The sequence below is a fragment of the Corvus moneduloides genome, chromosome 2, assembly GCF_009650955.1.
Source record: "Corvus moneduloides isolate bCorMon1 chromosome 2, bCorMon1.pri, whole genome shotgun sequence".
In the NCBI taxonomy this organism is placed as follows: domain Eukaryota; kingdom Metazoa; phylum Chordata; class Aves; order Passeriformes; family Corvidae; genus Corvus; species Corvus moneduloides.
This window is the reverse complement of record NC_045477.1, coordinates 63,257,491-63,285,009: the sequence shown is the minus strand read 5'-3', so window position 1 is coordinate 63,285,009 and position 27,519 is coordinate 63,257,491.

Genomic DNA, 27,519 nt, shown 5'->3' with positions numbered 1-27,519 from the left:
ATCCTTTTCACTGAGTGTAAATAAACAAAAAGATGAAATGCCGGTCATATATTATTTTTTTTTTTTTGTAATCCTTATTTATTCTATTCTCTTCCTGCAAGACATAAGAAGAGATGGAAAGATTTAAAAATAAAAAAAAAGGAGAAAAATTCTTTCACCAAAGAGACTTCTGAACTGTTTTACTTGAAAAAAAGCAACAAACAAACAAACAGAAAACTAAATGCAAGACAGTCCAGATGAAAAAAAATCCATGTGATCATCTCACAGGATAAATCCAGATGATCTAAATTGGATTCAAACATGTATGTTGTCAAAAGCAAACAAAGATGTGCATTTGCAAACCATCTAATCCTCCTGGCACATGCAAGATAAATCTGCAAACATATGGAGCTCATATCTTAATTGAATATTCTGCATAGTTCTAATAATCTAGTGGTTAGAGTTCATCTCTAGTAGATGATATCTTGAAGTGCTGCCCTGAAAAAATGCCGACTTTGGAAGCCAGGAGAATTTTTTCAGTCCAGGATGACAAAAACCAATGTAAGAACCAGCTGTGAGTAAATGGAGTGGAAGAATATTCACTTTTTTTTTTTTTTTTTTTTTTTTTTTTTTAAAGCAGATCTCAGTTGAAAAGCAAATGTGAGGTCCCAGGTGTGAAAATGAGTGGAACAACTGCAAAAAAGGTTAATCGTCTTAAGAGATACCAGCTAAAATAGTCTTTTGAAAGCATGTATTTGTCAGAATTGGTTGTGAAATCCCAGACTGCTATCTTGGGCTAGACAGTTAATTATGTCTGGAGAACTTCATGTGGTGCTATGATGCATTTGCATTCTTCATAGGAACAATTTCACTTCTAACTACTATAACAAATACCTATGTCAGGAGACCATCTACCACTGCTTTCTGTCTCATTTACTTACTATAATAGACCTCTTTTAGTAGTATACTAGTTTCCACTGGGAATTAAATTTATCCGCAGCAGACTGAAAGGTGCTGCATTTTGGATTTTTGACCACAGCAGTCTGGATAACACAGGGATGTTTTAGCTATTGTTTAGCAGGGGTTACACAGCATCTATGCATTTTCTACTTATGCTGCCCCTCCACTGAGTAGGCTGGGGAGTACCAGAGGTTAAGCAGGGACACAGCCAGGAAATCTGACCCCAACAGACATGGAAAACATATGTCATGCTCAGCTATAAAACTACAGGAGAAGAAAGAGGGGGGTCACATTCGGAGTTATGGCCTTTACACCTGATGAATCCCTGTTTTTCCCAGAAATGGCTAAATATCTCCCTGCCAAAGGGAAGCAGTGAATAAATTCCTTATTTTGCTTTGTCTGCATGAACAGCTTTGTTTTACCAATGCAACTCCCTTTGTCTCAATCCATGTGTCTCTCCTGTGTTCTGCTGGAAGTGAGCAAGTGGCTGTGTGGGGCTGCAAGGGTTAAGCCACAGAAGGTATCTTCACTCTAACCCATGTAACGCTGCTCAGATTTCTAATAGAGAACTGTTCATAGTTCTAAACAGCTCTCTAAAAACTGAAGATTACCAGAGCATCCAGCTGGTTTATTCTTCATCACAAGATTCTTATTTAATAACTAACTTTAGTGAATTTGGTGAGCTAGGTAACTCAGGTCTTAAATGAAATTCGGAGAGGGTTTTTTTTTGTATAAGCAAGATGCCCAATTGGGTTCAGCAGTCTGATGTCTCATCTTTTTAAAGAAGTGTGTCTATATGTTAGTGTGATGAGGCACGCTACATAAAATTTTAAACTTGCGCTAATTCAGATATATTTTCTAACTTAAACCATCTTCTTCTGTCTTGAGCTTGATCTTTAAGGCTTTATTGTCTTTGTCCTAAAACAGTCTTAAGTTTCTACATAATTATTTAACAGATGTTGGTAAGATAGCACTACATATATGAAAAGAAAAGAAAAAAAGAAAAAAAAACAAACACAAAAAACCCAACCCAAACCAAAACAAACAAAATAAAAAACAAAACAAAACATAACAAAAAACAAAACAAAAAAGCAAACCAAAGCCCAACCCTCATAAAAATTCACATTAAAATTTACCAACAGTAATTTTAAGGTCTTCAGGAGGTATCATCAAAGTTGATGCCATTTAGCACACTACCAACAAGCAATCTTGCCGCCATAGATGTAGCTGCAGAGATAACATATACTACAGGAATATCGTTACAGTTCATTTCATTACTTCAGTGCAAACAGTGCATATCTAACTTAAAACAAAGTTCTCCTTTGAAATGCACTCTTTCCTAAGAAAAAAATAAAACCGGGTATCTTAAGAAGAAACACATCTTTAAATTACTTCTGTTCTTTCTCTTGAACTATAATTACCAAAGGATTGCCATGAAAAGAGCTAAAGGCTATAATTAATATTATTCTCTTTTTCTTGGATGAAGCATTTAAATACAGTGCATTATTTCATTGATCTCCCTGCAGACAAAGTCATGCCAATCCTTTTTTAGAAACAAGTTTCCTACCCAATTTCCCCTCCTTATAACTTTGAACAGCATGTTCTTTTGCAGTTCCCAAATGTTCAGAAATACTTTCAGAATAACAATGAAATGGAAGACATGAAGATTGCAATCATGTTAACATTTTTCACTGGATTTTTTCACAGATAATGATTAATAATTATTTTGTGATTCTTCTTGCACTGATTTAATGCATCAAGATTTCCTCAGCAACAGCTTCAGTTCTCTAAGGCTGTGGAGCCAAATTAAATAATCAAACTGCAACTGAATTTATCATTTTTTTTTCCTTTTGAACAGTGAAAATGAAGAAGAAAATAGTTCTTAAAGAATAACAATGGGTTTCAATGTTTTCAGACTAATTTTACTTAAACATATGTCATTCCTCTTCGTTGTAGGCTCATGAGCTACCAGAGATGTTCAGTTTGTTTTCTAAATCTAAAATATTAATATCGGTCAATGATCTGAATTGCTATTCAAGGCTTTTATTTTTTTTCTTAAACAGAAATATAAATTTAAGTAAGATTTGAGAGACATCTCTTAATACTGCACCAGTTTCTACTGTAGCAACCCTTTCTTTTTCTTGCAATATCCTACCAAAATAGTGTGAGAATATCTGTCTACTTAATTAGAAATCATATAAATAAATTAAAAAATTATCTTCTTTGTCTATTTCAAAATATACCTGTCTTTCACTTTAGCTTATTCACTCATGCAGTAGCTGTAAGAGCTTAATATATTGTATAGGGGGTTTTTTTGTGTGTATATACATGCATCACAGATATATCTTAGCTTGTGAAAAACTCTGAACACTGAATAAAACTATTGCTGAGTATAAAAGGAATAGGAATGACATGCTGACATCAATAAAGAAATCACTTACTTGCCTTCATCTAAATTTTGTAAAACCAGAAAAGAGATTAGTAGTTTAGAATTATTCAATGCATATTCAATCCAATAAAGTTTATTGGATGATTCACCTGGAAAGAGAGGATGTATGTCTTTATGTATATAAATATGTATAAATGCACACATATGAGTACTTACATTTCAAAATAACTCTTATTTAAACAGAAGGACATTGACATTTTTTTGGTCTAAGTTTAACTTTATTTTCAGTTTGTATTTACAGAAGCATCAGGGCCCAAAGCTTGTTAATCCAGTAAATTTCAGTTATGAGTATACACAGTTTAAATGATCTAGTACAGTGCACTTCACAAAATCATTTGTCCTAAGAGTTATTTTAGACTGGATTAATTATTTGTGATTTTGGCGTTTTTTTTTTTTTTTTCTCATTACTGTAGTCCGCAGAATGTAGAGAAACAAATTGGAAGAGCACTGCAATGGAAAAAACGATAGAGAGAAAAAAAGAAAGCGGGAAAGAGAAAAAAGGGGGAAGAGAGAGAGAAGGAAAGAAAGGGGGAGAGAGCAAAAGAAAGAACCTAAACCAGAACAAAAATGCACTCTTATGGACTTGACCTCAAACTCGGATAGGAAAGCATGAATTGAAAAACATTTTTTCATAACAGCTACTTTTCAATTCACATTGAAAATCTAACATCAGAAGTAAACCCCACTCTTCTGGTGTTTTTAATGGCAAAAATTATATTTTCAATGCTTTCTACAACTGAACAAAGTACCATATATTTAAAATAGAGTTAATATACCCTTTCTGCTTTAGGAAGTTGATATGTTCTTTTGATATTAATAGCTATGTTCCTGAAATGTCTCTCCCACTACCTTCTGTTATTAACTTCTACAAATGAAAATGTTAAATAATCCTGTAAAACCTTAACAGGACTTTGTATAAACACATGATCATCTTAGAATTAGTAGTGCATGACTGTCATGACATTGTATTGTTCTATTTTTTCATTAGAGAAATAAATATAGTAAAATTTCTCCTTTGATGCTTTATTAGTACACTTGTTAAATAAAATTGCCTTAAAAACCCAAGACAAGGCTGATATTTTCAGGAAACAAGTCCTGTGATAGAACAAATTCCAATCTCTGTGTGATTAGTTTACTATAAATATTTTCTTAGACAATCAAAATAGACAATGTCATTAAAATTCAATACCTTCTTCAGTTTGCTGTTACACATTTCTAGATTAATATTCTTAGAGTGTTAGTTGAAATTCCTCATTGATATGCCTAGGCACTCTGACCTTGGGATGTTAATCTGAACACAAACATTTATCTCTGCCTTGTCACTGTTTTAGCTTGTGTCTTATGATCAAATCCCTTAGATGGGTGGATATCCATCACTTTGCTGCCATTGGCCTGTGTTGATTTATAGATGACATCTCAAAGCAATAGTTGTTTTGAACAGTTCAGTGCTTCATAAAATAAAGCAAGAAATTTCATAGTACTCCTGTGCTCTGGTCGTAACTACAAGTATTCAACATTTCCCAATATGATTTATCATACTGTGGAATAATACATTGACTTCTCCTTTCTTTTTCCATTGCTTTAGTCTTGTATTAGCCAATAAGATGCCATGTGGTGGCTATATACCTAAAAGAGAAAAGAATCTAAGTAAAATTCCTTGACAAACTTGCAAGTAAATTTTATTCATGCTGTTTTGCTTTGGGAGATGTGAATTTTCAGCACTGTTTTGTAACATTCTACCCAGCAAAGAAGAGAACACAAGCCTTTTCAGTTTTCACAAAAACAGTAACAAATATCATAATGGAATAGATGTAAAAATATATTTGAACATGAAGGACAGGGAGTTTATTTCTATATATATTTGATTAATTAGAGAGGATCAAAGGGAAATCATATTAATTAATAATGTGTTGTAAAAAAGTTGTCTCTCTTTCTCTTCGTCTAAGAAGAAAAGAAAGTAAGAGACATTTTTGAGAAATAACATTATTAAAGCAGTTTTTTCCTTTAGATAAATACAGTGAACAGATTCACATTTTCATTTTTGTTTATGTGATTGACTCACCAGATATTATAATTCCTTTTATATTTCATTTCAGTGCTTGAAAGCCCAATCTGTGAAGTGATTGGTCTAACACATTATGTAATTGAGGTGCTGTTGCAATAAGGAAAATAAGAACTGGTATCGACTATGTGGATATGTGTGTTGGAGATTTTGGGCTTTTTTAAATTGAGATTTCTAGTACAGAGGGCTTTTTCTTGTGGTAGTAGTACTGGGGTTATTTTTCCCCCTGAGGATTAAAAAAAATGCTAGAATATGTACATTTTAATAGAATGAAGATTTGAGAAGAAATTTCTGTTAAATTCTATGCAGCCTAAATGCTACTGCCTGCAAAAGACACCAAGAGAGCAGGATAATTAAGATTAGAATGAACTTCAGGATATCTCTATTCCAGCATTCTGGACATAACAGCCAGCTGTAATGTCAGAGCAGACTGCTTAGGACTATATCTAGTGTGGTCTTGAAAATCTCCCAGGATAAAGACTGCATAAGCTATCTAGACAATTTGTTTATTTATATTTAATTCTACATACTTTGATTGGTCACAGTTGTTGAATGTGCACAAAGAAATTTGAGAAGAAAGAAGCTAATTTTTTTACATTGGTATTTTTCCCTCTAAAATTTATAGGTATATTTTAATCCTATTATCATTACAACAACTGGGACATTGACATATAAAGATTCAGTATAGAGTTTTTGATAGATTCTGATGCTCATTAAAAAGTCATTTAAAAGAAATAAGGGAAGAAATGCATATTAATTTCCTTGTTTTGTGGCTTGTTTACTTTCCTGCAGAGTGAAACTGACACAGGCAAATTTCTGATTTACATTCTCTTCCAGGCTTCCCAAAAGCCTAGTACTTGAAAGGTTTATCAATTTTAATATTTTCCCCAAAAAGATAATAATAATTTTAAATGAAATTAATTAATTTAATTTAAAAGTAAAAAATACTGCTTTGATGAACAACAAAATAAAAATTAAAAAGTAGACAAACTCTTATTCTTGGTATATAATAGTAATTTCACATGTTTTTTTCTTATTCATATTCTTAAATATATTTCTATGCATATAGACAGCTATAATTTTGTCCTAATACTTGTATTACTTCTGTTTTTATAATTTTATGCAGAGGAGTATCTCCCCCCAGTACTTAACCAGCATATATTATGAAAAATATCAGGGTAAACAATCTGTTTTTTCTTTAAAAACTTTATTCATAGAATTGCAGAGATTGGAAGGGTTCTACAACTCACCTGGCCCAACTTTCTGCTCAAATCATGTCCATTGAGAACAGGATGCTCATCAACTTGTCTGCTTGAGTTTTGAAAATCTACAAAATTTGAAAATCCATGGTGTCTCTAGGCATCCTATTCTGTTGTTTGACCTCCCTTACGGTCAACTTTTTTCTCATCATATTGAGCCAGAATTTCCATTGTTCCAAGCTGTGCCTGTTGCTTCTTGTCCTACCCCTGAACACCAGTATGTAGCACCAGGTCACATCTCATGAGAGCAGAAAGGGCTTTCTTTACCCTCATAAACAAATCCATTTTTTTCAGCTTTTCCTCATGACTCGTTTTTTCTATTACTGAGGAGCACAGAATCATAAACAACATCTAATATTCATACTCTTTTTGTCTAACTGAGCTAGTTGTTTCATTGCAGAAGGCAAACTGGTTGGTCAAACGCGATTTGCCCTTGGGTAATCCACTGCAGCCAATCATACTCTTGTTTTTTTCAAGTTGGATCTGTCATTAAACTGGTCCATTTAGTTTTCCAGATCCTCTTACTTTCCAGTCTTAGAGATGAGTGTGATATTAGGTCCTTCCACTGTTTAAGATTTTGTTTCCTGTGGTTTTTCAAAGACCACAAAAAACAGCCTTGTAATGTCCAAATGCATTGGTCATATCTACCAGCACCCTTGGGAACATTCCTCCTGTCTTTGTGGTCCTTAATTTGTCTTGCTGCTTCAAACATTCCTTATCTATATTATTCTTGATTGTAGGTGATGCTTTATTCTTTATATTTAAAAGGAATTATATTTGGAAACTGGAACTGGCCAGTGAAAATTGAGGGAGGGAGTAACCAGTCAAAACAAGTAAACACCACTAAGAATCTTGATTTTTTTCTATATCCTTTTTGTCACTAGGTACACTGCTTTACTGAGTAGTGGGCCTAAATTTTTCTTAATGTTTTTGCTTGTTTGTTTTCCTTTTTCTTTTCAACTGATAAACTTACAGAAGACCTTTTTATTGACATGTGTATCCAGTGCTAGCTTCAAGTCCGACTGAGATTTGACTTCCCAGATCCATACCTGCGTTCCAGGTATTGTCTCTATAGTCTTCCTGGGTAATTAACTCTCATTTCCATTTCCTGTTTACTTCATTTTTCTGTGGAGCTATCTGTTTCTCCATGACAGTCTTCTGCTTCTCAGATTAGACTGAACATTGGAAGGGACTGTTCTTGTTCTTTAGATAAATTGTTTTTAAAGATCAACTTATTCTGCTTGGACCCTTTGCCCTTCAGGAAAGTGTTCCAAAGGATTCTGTCAAAGTGACTCTTGAAGAAGGCCAAATTTCTTTCCCTTGAGTTCCAGTATTTGGGATTCTGCTATTTGGTAACTTCTCCAAAGATTTTAAAATTTGTCATATCACGTTGTGGTGCAGGAGTGACCAAGGAGCCACAGGACCCCAAAAGAGTGGAGGTCTGCTGGTGGGCTGGCTCAGAGGTCTAAGACCACCCCCTTTACTCCTTTTAAGTCCATGTTCTAGATAGTTCTCCTCTCCTTGATACCCCACTGGTTCCCAGTTCCCCTGTTCCACCCCTGGCCTTCCCCACTGGTCACTGTTCTGTCACCCCACGTCCTCTCCACCCCTTGGCCCCCAGATGATTAGTCTCTGATGTTCTGCCCACTCCCAATGCCACCCTGGATAAAACCCTGGACCCCTCTGTGTTCTAGGTTCTTTGTCCCTGGATCCCTCCGAGCAGGGACTCCAATAAACCCCTTGAAAATCTATACAGAGGACCTGTCCCGCCTCTTTGTCTCCAGCGGCATTACAGAAGCTCTCCGGCTCTGTGTGTGTGAGTGGCTGTGTGGGTCCACCAACTCTGGTGTGTCGGTGTGTCCCAGTGTGTTTGTGCAGCACCCCCCAAGCTGCTCCGAGGTACGCTTTCAGGACAGACGGGACACTCTTTCCACCCCCCCCAACTCACGCCGTGCCGATATCACACTTGCTTCACATCCCCAGTGAGTTTTTCCTTGTTTGTAATTGTTGCATCAAGAAGAACATCTCCTCTGTCTGTTCATTCATGTCACTGAGATATGTCAAGACAGCCCTGTCTCCTCATTTCCCAAGCTGTCTTCATAGGAAGCCTGTGACCATTTATTACAGCACCTAGTTAGGCAACTTACCCCACCACATATCTACAGTGTCAGTGAGATTATGGCTCTCCAACTGTGTATGAACTTCTAATTCCTCATTTTCTTCTTTTGCTGTGTGAAATCATGTACAGAAAAAATGTATGGATCCAATCTCTGCCTTACAGAAGGAAATATTCTCAGTTATGAAGTGCTTTATACCCTTTTCTCCACAAAAATAAACTCTTCAAAACATTATGCTTTCCCCATAGTCAGACATCAGCTACTGTATTAAAAATTACTTTCAGCTGAATGTAACAGATATTTTATACCTACACATAAATTTTTATTTTTGCCCATTCCCCTGCCTTTATATATTTGGTTCAGAAAAGTATTAGACATTACAACTTCAGCTCTGTAGGGCTGGAACCCCAAGATGTACATTTATGTTAAATATGACAAATGTTGATTATTCTCAGGAGAAAGACAAGTATGCTGAGCTAATAATATTTTTTTACATATTATTTTTAATGAAAATAATATTACATTTTGTGGAAACACTATCTGTGACATTGATTTTTCATTTGAATATGTGGTGGAAAGAGAGAATATAAATACATAGTATAGTGACTGGTGCATCACTAAAGAATTTTCCTTATTTTTGTAATATTTTATTTACAACTCTTATAGTTACCAAAAATTGATTTCTCATTGATATTTTTCTTTTAGTATATTTTAGTACTGTTTTAATAAATGGTTTTACTAAGGTTACTGAAGGTTTGTGGGTTTTTTTCCTCAGAAAACATCAATATTTGAAATTCTATAGTTGATTGACATAAAAAATATAAAAAAAAAATATTTCTGAACTTTTCAAGACTTTCAGCTGAGTTATAAGAACACTAAATTGTTCTTGGTCATTGAGGCATGCGATAAGTAAAACTGATGACCTTGATTTATAGGTTCTTGAAATACCCCTTTTCACCTGAATATCCATCCGTCTTAAGAACAAGAAGTTTGTCTATGATAAAACATATCATATGCTCCAAGGTGATGCCAATTGTCTAGGGAGACAACTGTAAGCTGTCAGTGAGCTATGGCTATGGGAAATGAGGATGTTCCTATGCTTTCACTGTGTGTCATTTTTTTTATACCATAAGTTACTTATGCTGCCCTTAAAACTTTCATTAAAATCTATAAAAAGCTTGTATGTTATCTTTATTAATCATTTGTGCATTTCCTAGATAACAGATTGCCATCAAAGTTACCTCTTACTCTTTCCCTTCTCTTTTGTCACTCTCCTTTTCTTCACTCAATGACACTGGATAAAGTAAATATTTTCTTCCTTTGATGAAAGGATAACCAACTCAGACAGAATGATTACTGAAAAGAAGTTGTAGCCAACATTGGGGTGGGTCTCAACTATGCTATTTGCAGTACTAAGTGAAACTGAGCAGAAAAGTTTTCTTTAATACATACATATTTAGTGAAATACAAGGAAAGTGGTTGAATAAGGGTTTTACATTATTAACATACCAGGAACTATGCAGAGAAAACTTCAGCAGTGCGTCTTACTGCATCTTCCTTGTTTTGGGATGATTACAGTCAGACTTTTTCACAGATAAATGTGGAGCAAAGAAGATGTCAGGCCATTGCTAGGATCTTGCTGCCAGCAGGGGTGGAAACAGTAAGGCAGATTTTGAGGCAGTCATGGTAAAACTCCATCTTGGCCAAAAGCTGTAGTGGCAACAAATTACTTTAATTTTGCTCTCTAGAGGGACTTCCATAGCTCTACATAGACTGAAGGTCCCTCACTAAAGACTATAATTCACCTAGTCTAAAAGGAGTCAACTCTTTATTGCCAAATCAGGTGCACTATTCCTAATGATGCGCTCATTTTATGGACTAAGTACAAATGGCTTCTTCACTATTTCTCAAAAGCTTCTTGCTTAGCCATAAAAGGAATAAACTCATAACTAATGCCTTCTGATTATGCAAAAATCAGCTTCCTATCACTACTTAAATATATCTCTAATTTGTGTATGTTTTTGCTCTAACAGAAAAAATATTTCCTCCTAGCTGTTTATATGTCAGTACTTATTTGAAAACTCAGATGTGTAAACAGGTTTGTTAGCACTCACTTATAAAGCTTTGCAGACACATTTGTCACCACTGTGAGCAGATAAAACAGGAACATTACCCAAGCAAATAGAACATCACAAGAGTTACACAGAATTCTCTTCTATTTTGTGCACCCAAAATAATTGGATATGTGTTTCACGCAAGAAAAAATACTTAGGAGAAATTAGTGTGTAAAGTTGCAGAGAAAGCCCAGCTGAAGTAATTTAGAGACAGTAATTACCTCCAGATTATTGTTATTGTAGTTCTTACCACACACCACGAAGCAGAAAATAAGAACCTCTGACTCATAGAATACTTGAAAGATATTGTAAAGATTCCTCACAGTAAAACTTTGTGCGTCACCTCACTGAAAAAATTAGTAAACAGATAATAACAATCATCTAAGCATGCTTTTGGAAGTAATGATAGTTTTAAAGGGCCATTTTTATACATAGATGCACATTTAGGTATACTTATAATTGGTGTTTTAACTATATTCCAGTTAGTGCTCTTTATAGGTTAACCATGCCTGTGTACTTGTGGATGAAGAAACCTACCTAAGGAGTTGAATCACTTTAGTACCTTGTGCATTCCATATTTCAATAGCAATCCACAGTCAGAGTACAAGTTGAGTGTAGTGAGAAAGAATGGGAGTTAAATACACTAAGAAAATCAAGAAAATCAGCCTTAATTAAATTTGTTCAGGTTTGCAGAAAAAAAACCTAAATCAGGTCACCATAGAAGTTCTAGAATATTTTATTGCACTCCCTCATTTCCTCCCATCAGCAGTAATTTCCTTCCATTCTAGTTGACCTTTCCTTCTCCTATTCCCACTATCATTCATTAGGAGAATTTTACCCTAAAATGCCACATTCCTCACAAACAGTGAAGAAGAAATAATTTACAATAATCCTCTCCTACTATATTAGTTTTAGGTTTTATATTTTTATTTTAAAATAAAAAATACTTGTATATTTGTATTCACAGAATTGCAAAGGTTTTATTTCATTTAGTGTATAGAGAAAACTAATGCAAAGCAAGAATATATGCATTGGGGCAGCAGCTGCTGTTTACTACTTACCATGAAGTCCTTCTGTTTCTCAGTTCTTCCACCCTGTTAAAATTAATTGCTTTACTAATTTTTTTGGTAAAGGAAGGATGCTATTCATGATATCTCATCTAAGCAACAAATTTAAGTAAATTAGCTATCTAATTATCTTAATCACTGGATACCAGATACTTAGAGAAATAAGTTCCGTGCAATTTATATAAACATAAAAATAAACTAAAATTATTTCACATTAATTCTCAAATCAAGATCACTCTTTCCAGATGTAGAAATTCAGAAACTTGATAAAAAGTACAGCACACCATGTTTCTGCACTATTTCACATAGAAACCTTTAGTATTTGTTTTAATTGGATGAAAAGTCAAAATATCACCTTTTCAAGACTATATTTTTCTAAAGGATCTGAAAATAACATATCTTCAAAAATAATCAGTCCTGCACAGCATTAGCCCTCTTTTCATGTAACAGCTCTGAGTCCCATGGTAATTGTTTTCTTGTTATCATTTCCTGTTTTCAAATTTGGATTCCTAAATGGATGAGTTTTCATATAATATGTCATGGCCACCTGACTTGAAATATGCCCATGAAAAATTTATACTGGAAGGTGTATCCTGACCAGTGAGACTATTTAGGAGAATGGGTACAATAAATTGCAAATGTATATCTTTCAGATGATATAGCATTGGTATTGATATTAAACTGACACATAATCAAAAATATGTATTTATTGTGACCAGACAATGTCTTATTTGAAAACAATTTTGGATTATACAGCATGAAAACAAATATATTTTAACAAGCTCTCAGTTTACCTCAGTACAAAACTTTTATTAATTAGAGATGTATTTTCTGTTCAGAAAAAGAAAATAAATTTCCATGAGATACTTCTTAATCAGTTCTGTTAATGAGCAAATGTATTTGTCTTCCTGTACAAGGTTTTGGTATCAGGATGTCTACATGAGTGTCTTCTCTGAGAAGATGCTAGAAGACTCTCCAAAGTGTGATAGAACCAGTTCCAGCCAGCTCTAAAGCAGACCCACTGCTGGCCAAAAGAGCCCATCAGAGACAGTGGAAAACGTAAAATCCCAGAAGATAAGGGACTTATATGTGTGTCTCCAACGCTGAGAACTGGATGGCTGTGGAACCAGCCAAGAACTGCTAGTAATAACATGCCATGAGAAAGAAAAAGATGTGGCTATCAGTGGAGTCAGGGCACATAGGGAAGCGCTTTTTCTGGACAAACATCTTTTCTAGTTCCTGGAGGTAAGCACAACACAGGAAGGTTTCCTTCTTTCCTTCCTCCCTTCCTTCCTCCCTTCCTCCCCCTTTCTCCCCCTTCCTCCCTTCCTCTCTCTATCTCTCTCCTTGTTTAATTCATCAGTCTCAAAATCTGAAGGTCATGAGTTCAATCCTCGCAAGGGGCACCAAATGACACTGAACCATGCCATAAATCAAATCCCTCCTGATGGGAGAGAATTTTCTAAAAGTCCTTGCAAGGAGTTTCAAAGATAAACTGAGACTTTTACTTGAGTTTCTATGCCGCCGGATAGTTGTTTATTAAGTCTTAACAGAGGAACAGAGCCACTAGCGTGATCCAGGCACAGCATAGAGCACAGAAAGCAGGAGTGAAGTCTCTCTTGATCAAGATTTACACAGCCTTTTAAAGATAATTTAACCAATGGTTACTAAAAACATATATTGTTTTCACTTTCCTACCAATTATTCAGTAACAGGGCCAGGAACTGCGGAATTCTCTATCCAATCAATCCAAACTACTTTTGCTGCAGAACATGGAGTAGTAGAAGAAGGTTTAGAGAACAACAACAATCCTCCATTTTGATATTTTTTACTCTTATCTATTTACTGCAAAGAGAAGCCCAAAACCTCTAAATTTTTCACCCTGTGACAATCTTACATAGTAGTCTATCACCTAAGTCACACCACTGTATGTTCTAGTTCTTGTCTGATTGTTGGTAATTTTTTCCAAGGTTGGAGGTTAAAACAGTTTTGTTCAGGGGTGTAAGAACTCTTAAAAACAGGCAGAGAAATATTCTTGGCACTCTGGGTTCCTACACATCCCTTTCTCTCCTCCATTTAATCTAACTCCTTTATCCAAAACCCACTGTCATGTGCTTATACAGTACGTCAAGGACTAACATATCAATTTCCATGTCAAGTGTGTAATTTAATAATAAAACTTTGTCAGTTTTTTTGCAGACCCTCTGAATTTTGTTGTTCCTTTCGACCATAAGCATCTAAAAATCTTGAATGTTCCCTTCCTCTTAATGGTGGGATGTCACAGTAGTTCCTCTAGAAAAAGAGATTTAAGAAGGGGGTAAAAACTGCTGCACTACAGCAGATAGGAGAGAAGGAAATCAGAATACATGGGAGAAACAACTCAACAAGACAAAAAGTTCAGTGAAGGAGGAGGGAGAGGAGATGCCAGAACAGAGACTCCTCTGCAGCCTGTGGTGAAGACCATGATGAGGCAGATTGACCCCTTCAGCCCATGGCTGATCCTACACCAGAGCAGGTGGACATATTTAAAGGAGGTTGGGAGGAGACAGAGGTGGAACAGCTGACTCAACAAACTGATATTCCAGACCATATGGCATCATGCTCAATATATAAAATGGAGTAAGAAGGAAGAAGAGGGAGGACATTTGGAGTGATGGTTTTCATCTTCCTGAGTCACCATTATGTGTGAAGGAGTCCTGCATTCCTGGAGATGGCTGAACACCTGTCTGCCCACCCACAGGAAGTGGTGAATGAATTCCTTGGTTTGATTTGTTTGAGTGCCTGGCTTTTCTCTCCCTATTAAATTGTCTTTATCTCATCCCACAAGTTTTCCAGCTTTTTCTCTTCCAATTCTCTCCAGATCCCACTGGTAGGGAAGTGAGCAAGTGGCTTTGTGGTTCTTGGTTGCTGCTTAGGGTTAAACCATGACAGATGTCTAGACATCAGACCAAAGTATTCTCCTTAGTGTTTTTATTTCCAAAACCAGCACCCAGACATAGCTTTTTTGCCTTTGTTTTTCAAAATGAGAGGTTACATATTTATCTTAGTAGTAGATTTAGCTTTGGGTTATCAAATTGATCATGTTCAATTTAAGATATTTCCCTATACTTTGTTGTTTTCCTCTACAGTGATTTTTAAGTTATCCTTGGGAATAGAGATAGAAATACTGCAGCTCTGTATTTCTGACATAATGAAAACACTACTGAGGTTTCATCCTGACTTCCCTAATTTATTCGAAGTCCAGTCTACAACCACATATTTAACTCACTGCAGCTGTAAAATCTTGACGGTGAAGCTGCAGTTAGTTCCAGTAAAAACTTATTAAATATATTTAATGGGTTTTTTTTCAAATTCTAAAAATGTAAATTTAAATATTTATTTTAATTCTTACTATATAAAGATAAGGAATCCTTCTTTTATCAGTACTGTAAGAATCAGTCATACTCACACAAGTCAGTGCCAAATTGGTGTTGACTTTAAGGAAATAATTCTGTGTCCCAGCTGAACAACTGATCATTTGAATAACTCCTTGGCAGGTCAAGGGAAATGAAACAAAGAGTCAAAATGATGTAGTGATTTAAATGGATTGCATACCACTGTTAGTTTAGCAGTTACCTTATTCATCATGTTAGGATGATGTAAAATGTAGCATACAGAAATGCTGAGATAGCACACATTGAGTAGAAACTATGTTAATAGCTTTGGGTTTTATATGTACATGTAAAAATATTTAAATTATGTAAGAGCTAAAATTCTATTAATTTCAAAACATGAATTTGAGGAATTTTCAGATCTACCATTGCAATTGCTTTCCCTCCACGTCTTTCTCCATAAGAAGATAAAATAACCAAGCAATCTCCTCTATTGAATATACCAGTCATACCTTTATTGAATTAATTAGATGTTTATGAACAGCAGTTCTTTAGGGACGAGTATGTTAATTTTGGGATGACAGTTATTTACTTTTGTTCTGTGTTTATGTACTTGGTGGATGATAACTAATATTCCATTCTGCATTATCTCGTCAGCTCAGCTTGCTGGAGAGCATTTTGATAAGGTAAACCAACAATGAAACTGAGCTTAAATTAAGATTTCTAGCATAATGAAACTCAATATTCACAGCTCCTATTCCACAGTTGAGATCCTGCACTCATTTTAATGCAATTAAAGTGAGGGAGGGAAAATGCTGTAGAATACTGAATATTCACACTGAATTGCTTTTAAAACTGAGAAAGCAACCCAACAGTGAAACTTAGATGACACTTAAAGTTATCTCTATATTAAATATAAATGCTTTCAATGATCTTGCTCTTGCCACTGAAGATAATATTGAACTTTCAGGCTACAAAATTTCTTTGCATGCTATTAAGAAAGAAAAATGTTAAAGATGGAGGAGCTATAATTCCACTTTTATTTTGACTTCAAAAATGCACTTTCCTGTAGGAGTGTGGCATCTGATGCAGGCTGGCACTTGTTGGCCTGTACAAAACATCCAACAACAGAATATGACAGAGTTATTTAACACTCTTCATGCCTTATATGTAAAATGTTTCATATGATTTTCTTTTTTAATTCCTGTAAGGAATTTAAGAGATTAATTTATGTTTTGCATTGGGACAAAAATGATACATGGCAATCTCAGCTACTGCCTTCAGATTCACAACAAAACAGGCACAATAGTCCGGGGTTTAGTTCATGCATAGGCTTTTAGGGACTAAAATTGCACATATATATTTTTGAACATGTTTACATGTTTATGTTTGCCTGTGTATATACTAAGAGGGTGGGTGGTACACAAATACATAGTTTTCCCCTGAAATGCATGTGTTTGGAGGTCAGAGGCTTTGACAGTGAGTTTGCTCTGTCACCATTTCAGGCTGAACTAAATATCTCAGTATTTATCTGATGCTCATACTTGTGCACTGGCCAGCTCCATATATAATTCATTAAAAAGTCTTAATTGACTGGAAAACTCAATTTTGTAACACCCTGTGAGTGTTGAATTTAACTCAAAATATAACACAATGGGTAGAATTGTGATTATCCTAAAGTATGTTTTGAGATTTAAAGGCTAGAAATGTTGATAGAAGTAAAGAAACAAGTATACAGACACAGTAGTGCACATAGCCAGTACATGCATACCAAGCTGCTTTATTACTACTGATTTATGTTCAGAGAATTACTGTAGAGCTTATCATTGATATGATTTAGCTCTCTTATTTTATTTTTCCTTACCATCTTGAAGAACAGCAGGTCTTTAAAGATGCAGAGAGAATGATTTACAAAGTCAGTACTTTTTTTGTGTATCTATAATTTTGCATATCTCCTTTGTTTGGTCTACCACACTCATAAATTAGATATAAAGGACTGAAATTTGAACTCCCTGTCTTACGACTTGTTTTGCTAACATAGAATTTAAGATTTCACTTAGAAGCTACTGTGGGCAGCTTTTCTCACAATAATTTCTTTTCTTTTGTAGAATAAATGTTTGTAACAAAATATGAAGACTAGGTATCATAAATCGTATTAAATGTATAAAAAAAAGTCTCAATCCCTGAACAACAGTCTGAGCTCAGTCTCTGTAGACTCTGATATTGCAGTATATACTGCAACTTATTTTCTTCAGACACAGAACTGACCAAACTATTCAGAAATTGAAACAGAAAAATAGAAATTGGGAAGCTTAGGATCACTCATTAAATTACAGATGCTGCAGATTGGTCTGCGTAAGCAATATGAGTGTCCTATGGGGGGAAAAAATGAAAATAGTCTTTTTTTCTTCTGTAACAAACATCTTTTATTGTATGCTTTATAAAACTCTTTAAACTTTTAACTTGAATTCTGTTTTCCAATGTGATGAGTAGAGGATTATAGTACTTCAGTGAAAATAAATTCATGTTTTATAGAACACTTTTGCTTCTACAAAAATACTAGGTCAGTCCCACATGCTATAGCTTAATTTTTGCTCCAGTTAAATAATTTAATTCATGTTATCCAAAACCTTGATTCATTTTCCCTCTATTCTGCATCCAAACTCACACCAATCTAATACACATATTATTTTCAAGAGTTTGTCAAAGGCAGATTTTTTTTCAAACAGCATAAATAGGAATCTTGCTTTCTAAATTAGAGTGTTTGGACAGTACTACAAAAGCATTCAAACACCCAATGTCATTCAGAATGATTCATCTCTTACCTTTCATTTTGAGTAGGTTTTTCTACCTTTGTTTCCAAGCATTTAGGAATTCTGTTATCCTCTAATTGAGGTTCCGTCCTGTGTGTATCCATTTACTCCTTATGGGGCATTGGAGAGGTTAAACAAACAAGCCCACAAACAAAAAGTAGAAGCCTATTCTAAGACAGTCCAATTAAAGTATTGGAAGATTTGAGTCTCATCCTTCCTACAGGAGAAGGGGAAAGCCACCCCAAATGGTCTCAAAGTCTAACATACATGAGTTGCTAGTTTCTGGGTCAGAAATACACTTTATGCTCAACAGAAACCCTATTTTAGAAACTAAAACTTTTGTTCCACAAGGCAAGGACAGCTATATCATGAAAATCCGTAACAAGAGTTGAGTCTGGTGTGAAACATCAGCGGATCAGCAATGGTGATTTTAGAACAGTTCTCCACAGTGTAAAGGAAGCTTTACAAATATATCTAGCTGATTGATCAATGGACATTTTGAACAGTTTGTAAATAAATTTTCAGTCACCTGAAGCATAGTAGACTTCTTGACCTGAATGACTGCTATTTTAAAATATTACTGAATAATATTTCTTCTTGGTGTGAAGGATGGTGAAAATGCATTTATGCTACTACTGTCTTCTCACTGGAGAACACAGGCTAAAGAGGATTACATCATGAAAACTCATCTAATTTGTACTGTTGTCTGCAATGATGATTCCAAATGTGTTTTGTTCGTATTTCTTTGTGTTTCATAGAATCACAAAATCATAGAAATGTTCGTGTTGGAAGGGACCTTAAAAATCATCTTCGTCCGCATTCCCTGCCATGGGCAGGGACATCTTCCACTAGACCAGGTTTCTCAAAGCCCTCTCTGCATGCTAGGAGTCTGTGGAAAGGTTTCCCTGGGGACTTTTTTTCCCTAGGCTGAGCTACTCCTGCTCTCTCAACCTGTCTTCATAGAAGTTCTGCAGAGCTCTGATCCTATTTGTGGCCCTCCTCTGGACTTGCTCCAGGAAGTCCATGTTCTTTTTATACTGAGGGCTTTGGACTTGGATGCAGTATCCCAGGTGGGGTCTGTGAAGGCAGAGTACAAGGGGAGAATCACCTCCCTCCACCTGCTGGTCACTTCTCTTTTGATGTAGCCCAGGCACACCCAAGTCTTTCACCTCAAGACTGCCCTTAATCAATTCTCTGCCCACACAGTATTTGCGCTTGGGATTGCCCTGACCCACATGCAGGACACATAAAAATTTTGTACATGAATACAAAGAAGTATGAGCTAAATATTGTATATCATAGATATGTGTAATTGACATATCTTCTCTCCTGCCCAATAAAATGTATTTTGACTGTATATTCTGCACACTTGTTAAGTGCTCAAGATGTAGAACAAAGAAAAACTTTGAAAAGGTACATGTAATGTTTCATTTAATTTTTTACATGAAGGATTAGAATTCAATATAAGAAATATAATTCTAATTATTTACAAAGAGTCTTTGAAAAATTAATTGTAATCCTTTTTCTGCCATTGACATCCCATTTTAATTTAAATAAGAAAGATAAAGAAATGGGAACTACACTACTATTTAATATTTTGCAAAGGATTAGAGATAAAATGCCATTTACCATAAATATAGTAGAAGGTTGCTGCTATCTGGAAGAAAACTTTCTAAATGACACAAGAATTTGTTTTCAAACATAAGTATAGATAAACTGTCTTCCTTAGAATATATTTTATTTTATGTTTCCCTGTAATATTATTGAACTGAAACAAGTCACCTAATTAACTGGTTTATTCACCTGTGAGGCAGCCAACTAGCAATCATTTTTTAAAAATTGCATTTATGTTTGTGCTGCAGCTCCAGTCACAAATTAACAAATCTTTCTCAAGATCCACAAGGCTTTCAAAAGTAACTGATGAATTAACAAAGAGAATGGTACAACCTTGGACTCTCCAAGCAGTATGAACCTTCATATAAGAAGTGGAATTAATGGCCAGGATGGAGAAGCAGCCTTTATCATTACTCATGTTGGAAATTTAAATAGCAAGTCCTTGACACTTTTCTTCATATCACAGTACTGCTTCAAAATCTAGCCAAGGATAAGGGGGGACATCTGCAGAGTTGCAAAAACTGTGATTCTGGTGAAGCAGCTGAAAACCTAGCAGCACTGCAGAAGCTTTGGAAGTTTATTGTGCTTATTGCAGAATGTGGCAGGATTTCATGTCTGTCCAGGACAAGATGGAACTGAGCATATATCAGAGTTGTTCTGTTTTTCATCTAAACAAGTATATGCTTTATAATAGAAGAAAGGATTGTTTGGTAACAACAGATTTCTTGTTTTTCAGAAGTTTAATTAATTTCATTTTTTAAATTCTCAAGTAATTCAGCAAAGCATCAGAAAAAAAGATATCACACAGCGCCCGCCTCCTTCCCGCCCCCCCGCCCCAAGAAAAAACCCACAAAAGAAATCCATAATTTCAGACCACAAGATTTCAGGAACATAATCAAAGTAAAAAATTATATGATAATGACTTTTTATTTTTTGCCTAATTACAAACCAGGAAGGTGAATTTAGATCAGAATCTCAACATAACATCACTTCCCTCTTAAGAGTGTATATATATTTAATATATATTTATTGAAAATGAATTTGTATTTGTGCCCATTTGCAAGGTCATCAACATATACTGTCAACTGTTCTTATGTGGAAAAATGCTGAATATTACTGACAAAGCATATGATTCCCTTTGATAATATTTTCAATACTAGTTTTGCCTTGGTATCCATCTGCTTTGGAATGTGTCTGTATCATCTTTCAAGAGATTTCAAAATCAGAAAATTTAATGTCTTCTATACAATAATTCAAAAGTGGATCACCTATTGAAGTAGAGCAAATTCAAATGAATGAGGTTTTTTCTAAATCGATGTCTTTTTTAATGGTAAACTCCTTTAGAACACAACGACAGAATTCTAGTGGACTGTTTATATTTTCACTGCATGCCTAATTTATTTCCATGAAAGGAATATGTGTGTTTTTATGAAAGGAAATATTTTCACAAGATAAAATTAATTTTCCCTGGGCCCATGGCAACCTCATGAGTTTCAAAAAGGCCAAGTTCAAGTTGCTGCACCTGGCTCAGTGCAACTCTCAGTATCAATACAGTCTGGGGGAAAAGGGGATTCAGAATAGTCCTGCCAAGAGGGACTTGGCAGTACTGGTGGATGAAAGGCATGAACTGATCAGCAATATACACCCGCAGAGCAGAGAGCTGACCGTGTTCTAGGCTGCATCAAAAGCAGCGTGGCCAGCAGATCAAGGGAGGTGATTTTGACCCACTACTCTGCTCTCATGAGATCCCACCTGGAGCGCTGCATCCAGCTTTGGGGTCCCCAGAACAAGAAGGATGTCAAACTGTTGGAGTGCATCCAGAGGAGGGTCACAATGATGATTGGAAGGATGGAGAACCTATTAAAAAGTGTAAGAGAGCTGGGCTTGCTGAGCCTGGATAAGAGAATGTTCTGGGCAGATTTTAGTGTGACCTTTCAGTACTTAAAGTGTGTCTACAAGAAAGGTGGGGAAAGATTTTTAGCAGGACAAAGGGAAAACGTATTAAAATGAAGGAGGGTCAGTTCAGAGTGGATATAAGAAAGAAGTTTTTTACAGTGGTTGTGGTGAAAACAGAGGAACAAGTTGCCCAGAGAGGTAGTAGATGCCCCGTCCCTGGAAATATTCAAGGTCAGATTGGATGGGGCTCTGAGCAACCTCATCTCGTTGAAGATGTCCCTGCTTTTTGCAGGTGGGTGTTGGACTAGGTGACCTTTAAGGGTCCTTTCCAGGCCAAACTATTCTGTGGTTCTATGAGTCTATGAGAAAAATATAAACAATTCTCCTATACGTAAAGTCCTCAGGAGACTTACTAGAAAGTAAACTCTCATTTCCTAAATAGTAGAAATGTTGGGTATTTTCCACTGGAACAAAATTTTCAAAAAATTCTTGAGAAGACAAGGGGAGGAGAGGAAACTAAGAAATGGAATAGTTTTATCTTTCCATCAAAAATTTTTAATCTTATTCTGTGAAGGCAATTCCTAAAAGAATCTTCCTGTAGACTTCAATAAAAATCACACTGAACAGGCAATCACTGGGAGCTGAATATCAAAGACAAGACAGCAAACAATAAGTTCTACTGTTTTTATTCAAATCCTTACTTTGTTTTATCCTAAGTTTCTTTTTAAATTAGGCTGAACAGTTCTAGGGAGCAATCTGTAACAGCAATTTAAGATATGAGCCTTTGTGTGGGGTTCCCTGCAAAAATCTCCTTTTTCATTTGTTACATAAATATCTTGAACTAAACATATGAACATTAAATCACAAAAAGGTGAAGTTAATTCCATTATTTGGTACTTGATTTCTTTACTGACTTGTAACAATAAAAATAGGTAAAACAGATAAATAGTGTTAGACACAGTTCCTTACCATTTTCTACATTGTTTCATGGCGATATAATGAAGATTTTTATTTATTTATTCTGTGAAAGCTGAATAAAGGCTTTCTCAACTGATTATTAAGAAACAATAAATACCATTCCACTATCATGGTTCTCAAATGTGCCTTTGAAGATGCTGCATCAAAAAAAAAACCTTCAAAAGACAAAGAAACACCAAGGTGAAATGGACTTCAGTTTAATCTCTGAAAAAAAGATGCACACAATACTTTACTTGCGACCAGTATTGATTTTCTCTGATGTGTGACATCTTCTATCAAATATTTTTGTGAAAAAAATACATATAGTCATGCCTTATGACTGGCTGAAAAACATAGAAAACATATCCAATAATCTCTCATTAACAGAAAACAATGTTTCTTTCATCAATCATGTAAGTCAGGATGTAAATCTGTTTGGTACCCTTTAGTACCTCTTTGTTCGATTTGGGTTTACATAAACTCTGAGAGTAAACAGACAGACACCTTTGAAATAAGGTCTTCTTTACTTCCCTGATATAGTGAGGTTTAATACAGGGAGCTTCTGTAAATATAAATTATTGAGCTACACGTGAAAAGTAAATAAACTTAATTTTCATTTCTTTGTATTTTTACATACTGAATAGCAACATTATTTTTGAGAACAGAGGAATAATAATGGATTTCATGGTGAAGGACCATTTAAAAAAATACCTAAATCATGAGGGAGTAGAAGTTCACTTTGATGGAGAAAGTGTAATATCGGAAAAAAAAGGAAGTTTATAAAGATGAAAAATAATAAAATTTGCGTGCATTTTAAAATAATATAAAGGAAGTGGTTACACACATAATGCAGAACAAACTACTATAAATTTCTTACATTCCAAATCCAATGGTATAAATGGGGTAGAAAAAATGCAGTGCAGATGTCATTTCTAGCCCCTGTTGCTACAAATAATCTTCTGTATTCTTGAGACAAATTAAATACTGTTGTATTTCTAGCTCCATCAACAAGTGTCTTAAGATTGAAACAGATGTTCCTGGGTTTTTTGCCCATTGGTGCCAATACTCATTATAACTTTGCCCAGAGGAGTAAGGGAACTAATAGAGTATATCCCTAGCATTAACTTGCAGAGAAATGGTCCATCTATGCCAGAGATTTGCTTCAGAGAACACAGACTTTTATTCAGATTTTTTCCCCATGGTGCTCATCATGGATATCCCAAATACCTACGAGTCACCGAGGAGTATAGATGGGATAAAATACATAATGGACTGGTTTGCATTGTAGATAATTTCCCAAAGACACAAAGCAAATCTTAAAGAGTTTATATGCATACATTTTTAATTACAAATTTTTACAGCTTAAACATATTGGATTGCAAGCAAATAAAGATTCACTTAGTCTCCTATGAGCCATCATAATCAAGGAGTAAAATCTTTTTTTTTCCCCCACACACATTAAAGGAATACAATAAAAAAGTTCTTATTCCAATGATAAAAAGAATTTTTTATGGCTCTACTTTGTTAAAAGTACTCACTCTAAAAAAAAAATGTAACTAGATTTTCAGCAGTAAATAGATAAATGGATGAAGAAGGATACAACATGTCAGTGATTAACTTTGAAAATTCAGAGAAATATACAAGTTTGGGAAGAATGACTGTGAAAATGTACACAAGATCCATGGTCAAACTCACAAAAATAGAATGTATGTGTTTGCAACCTGTGGTATTTGGAGGATACAGATTTTCTTCCAAATATTCTTTTACCTAATACAAACTGTGATTAAGTTTTGACCTGTAAGAGCCTTCAGTTTTGGAGAGTTTTTCAAGTGTGAGGGGGATATTGTTTTGTATATTTCACTAGCAAGAGATTGAGGCAGTTCAATGTTTTAAATAAAGTAATACAATTCATCTTCATGTCCTTTAGAATCACTTTTTAAGTTCTGTTCATGGATTATACATTTCTGTCAGTTCTCAGATAAAATATCCCATATAACTCATGGATAGGAAATTTATTCTGTTGCAGGTTTTGTACATCTCCTGTAGATATGCTACTTAGAATGCTTTCACATAAACAATAAACCTAATGAATACGTATTTGTATTTCATTTGCCAAAATATATATAGGGTATCTTCAAGGCAAGTTTATTGCAGTGCATCTGCACCAGACTCTTTCCATATGCCACGTGGAGCTGACCTTCGTGAGTCCAAGATTTCTGGATGTTTGCAAACTCTAAATATCCTCTGAGCAGATGGGTAAATGTTCAAAAATTCAAGGTAAAAGGATACCATGAATTCAACCTACATGCAAATTCCAAGTGGCCAGTGAAGGTTTTAGAGAAATCTGAATACACTCATGGCATTTGATTTATGAAAATGCTTGATGTCTAAAAACTTTTATTAGCACAAGCTTTAAGAATTCTTTTTTTTTAAAGAATAACTGCCCTGTGTACAAAAAGGTGTGATGAAACTTGATTGTTAATTATGTATAGGGCCATGACCAGGCACTATTTTGCAGAAAGCATCCTACTTCTTCAGTTCTTAGAAAACCCTTTGTCTTTCATGATACATCTCTAGAAATTTACGTGTCATAGGCAAATCTGTAGCTCTGAGTTCCATTAAGATTGTACATGTGGCTAAAACTATGGGATGCCTTCCTGAATATTTTAGAAAATACTTCTCTTTTTTATTTTCCTGTCCAAAAGATCATTTCTATTTATAAGTAACCCATGATTTCTTTTGGAGGAGACTTAGTATGATGGACATCTGTTACAATTTTAATAATTTCTCAGAGACTAGAAGTATATAGGATCTTAATATCTTGTAAAAAATTAAAATATATTAAGGATTCTGTCCTTTTCCTAACAAATTAAAAATTAAATAGGAAAAGAGCCTCTGAAAAATTAAGGGACCTTCTCTTTTTTGTGTTACTTTATTTTTATCAGAAGACTCAAATAGTGCAAGTGTGGTTAGATATAAATGAATATCCAGAAAATTACCCAAATAATCAAGGTCCAGGCTTTAATACTTTAAGCTATTCCAAACAATTGTCTAAGACTATGAAACTAGTCTGGTACCTGATGCTTCTGAGTTGTTACCTTCCAGTTCCCTTCTTTATTCCTTAGACTTAAAACCTTTCCAATTCAGTATTTATTTTTAAGGTTCTTAGAGTCACTAATGATCTGCATCCATGCAATATAATCTCTTTTAATACTTTCTGTTCTTGTAGCATTGTAACCTATGTATATTTCCAAATCTTTTTTCTCAGTTCTGCAAATTTCTCAGTAAACCCAAACCAAGGTTACACTGCAGTTTTGCATCTAGCAATGCCTCAAGAGATGTCTCAGAGACAGCTGAGAGACACCTGGTGTTATGTCAGTAGACACAGAGAATTGGATTCCCCAAATACCATACATCAAAATGCTGCAATATGAAAAGATCATGCATCCAGACAGCTTGGGAGCCAGTGTCATTCATGAGGAAATCATAATAGTTCATGAGGCACATGATTAACTTACACACTTTTAAGTTGTAACAATCAGGCACATACTTTAGCAACTACTAAAAGTTTAGGTGTAACTTGTATTTGGTTCTGAACAAAACTGCATTTTCTGAGTGGCAGAATATTATCTCAAGGTAAAAACCTCCAAGAACAAAACCCCCAAAAAACCCTCATACTTTCTATGCATTGATCACAACTACTATGCACTATTGATAACAACTACAATATTGGTAGAATTGCTGGTTTTGAACTAATTTTGAACCAAGAAAAGTCTGGCATGGTCAATCTCCAGAGATGTAAACCTTGTTTCTCTTTAACCATTCTCCCATTCTTCAAGGAAACTAAAATATTACTCCAGTACTAGCTAGTAACATATAACTCTAAAGGAAATATAATACTAAAAGAAGTGGAAGAACATGATTGTCATATTAAGCAGGTCTTACTAATATCAGTAGGAGCTATTTCTTTGATTCAACTGGTTATTTTAATCTGAGCTTTCTGTATCACATGGTGTGTCATGTTGTTTCTTAGCCTATCCACCACCTGTGACTGAATTACTTGCAGGGAATATTTTGTCCTTGTGTGAGGCAGGTTGGAGCAGTATCTATAGTTTAAAAACTCCAAGGACAGCAGGAAACAAAGCAGGTTTGTTTGTTTTTGTTTTTTTTTTTTAACAGATGAAATCCATCAGCCAGTTACATCAGGGATTCTGAGTAAAAACTATTTTGAGCTCTAAGCTTGTGAGTGGCAGTTGTGGAGAAAGACTTGGAGTGCCTACAACAAACTGGTACAAGGCACTTTAGAAAGCAGTGCTATTCTTTTCCTACTCTCTTTCCTCTGAAGTCTAGCCTGGCTTTTACAAGTAGGGCCTATGCTGAGAGCGAATAGTAATCATTCCACATCCAAGGCAATGAGTAAATCCTCAGGGGAGCTAAGGAACATATGTGAAAGCAATTGCTGTGACTTCTTTTGAAAGGTTACAGAACGCATTCCCCTAACACTCTGTCATTCTCTGTTCTGCTGACTAACATAGAAACAAGCATGGGACTCAGTTGCTGCCTTCCATGCCCACCCCTCACACTCTGCCTTATGCTTTCCACCCTTTCTGAGCACTACAAAGCCTTGGAGTTTGTGACAGCACTTTGCTCGAGGCAATTGCTGCTAGCAGGCTCTTTCCTGTGCTCATGACTTGGTAGAACTGTATTTTTAATATCTTTACTCTGTGGAAAAAATCCTCAAGTTAAATACACGTGTAAAAATATTTGTTATGTTGACAAAAATGTCAGTTTAACAACACAGAAAACATTTTTCTGGTTTGTCACTGTAAATACTGAGCAAGGAGCAAGTTGTTTGTCTCCA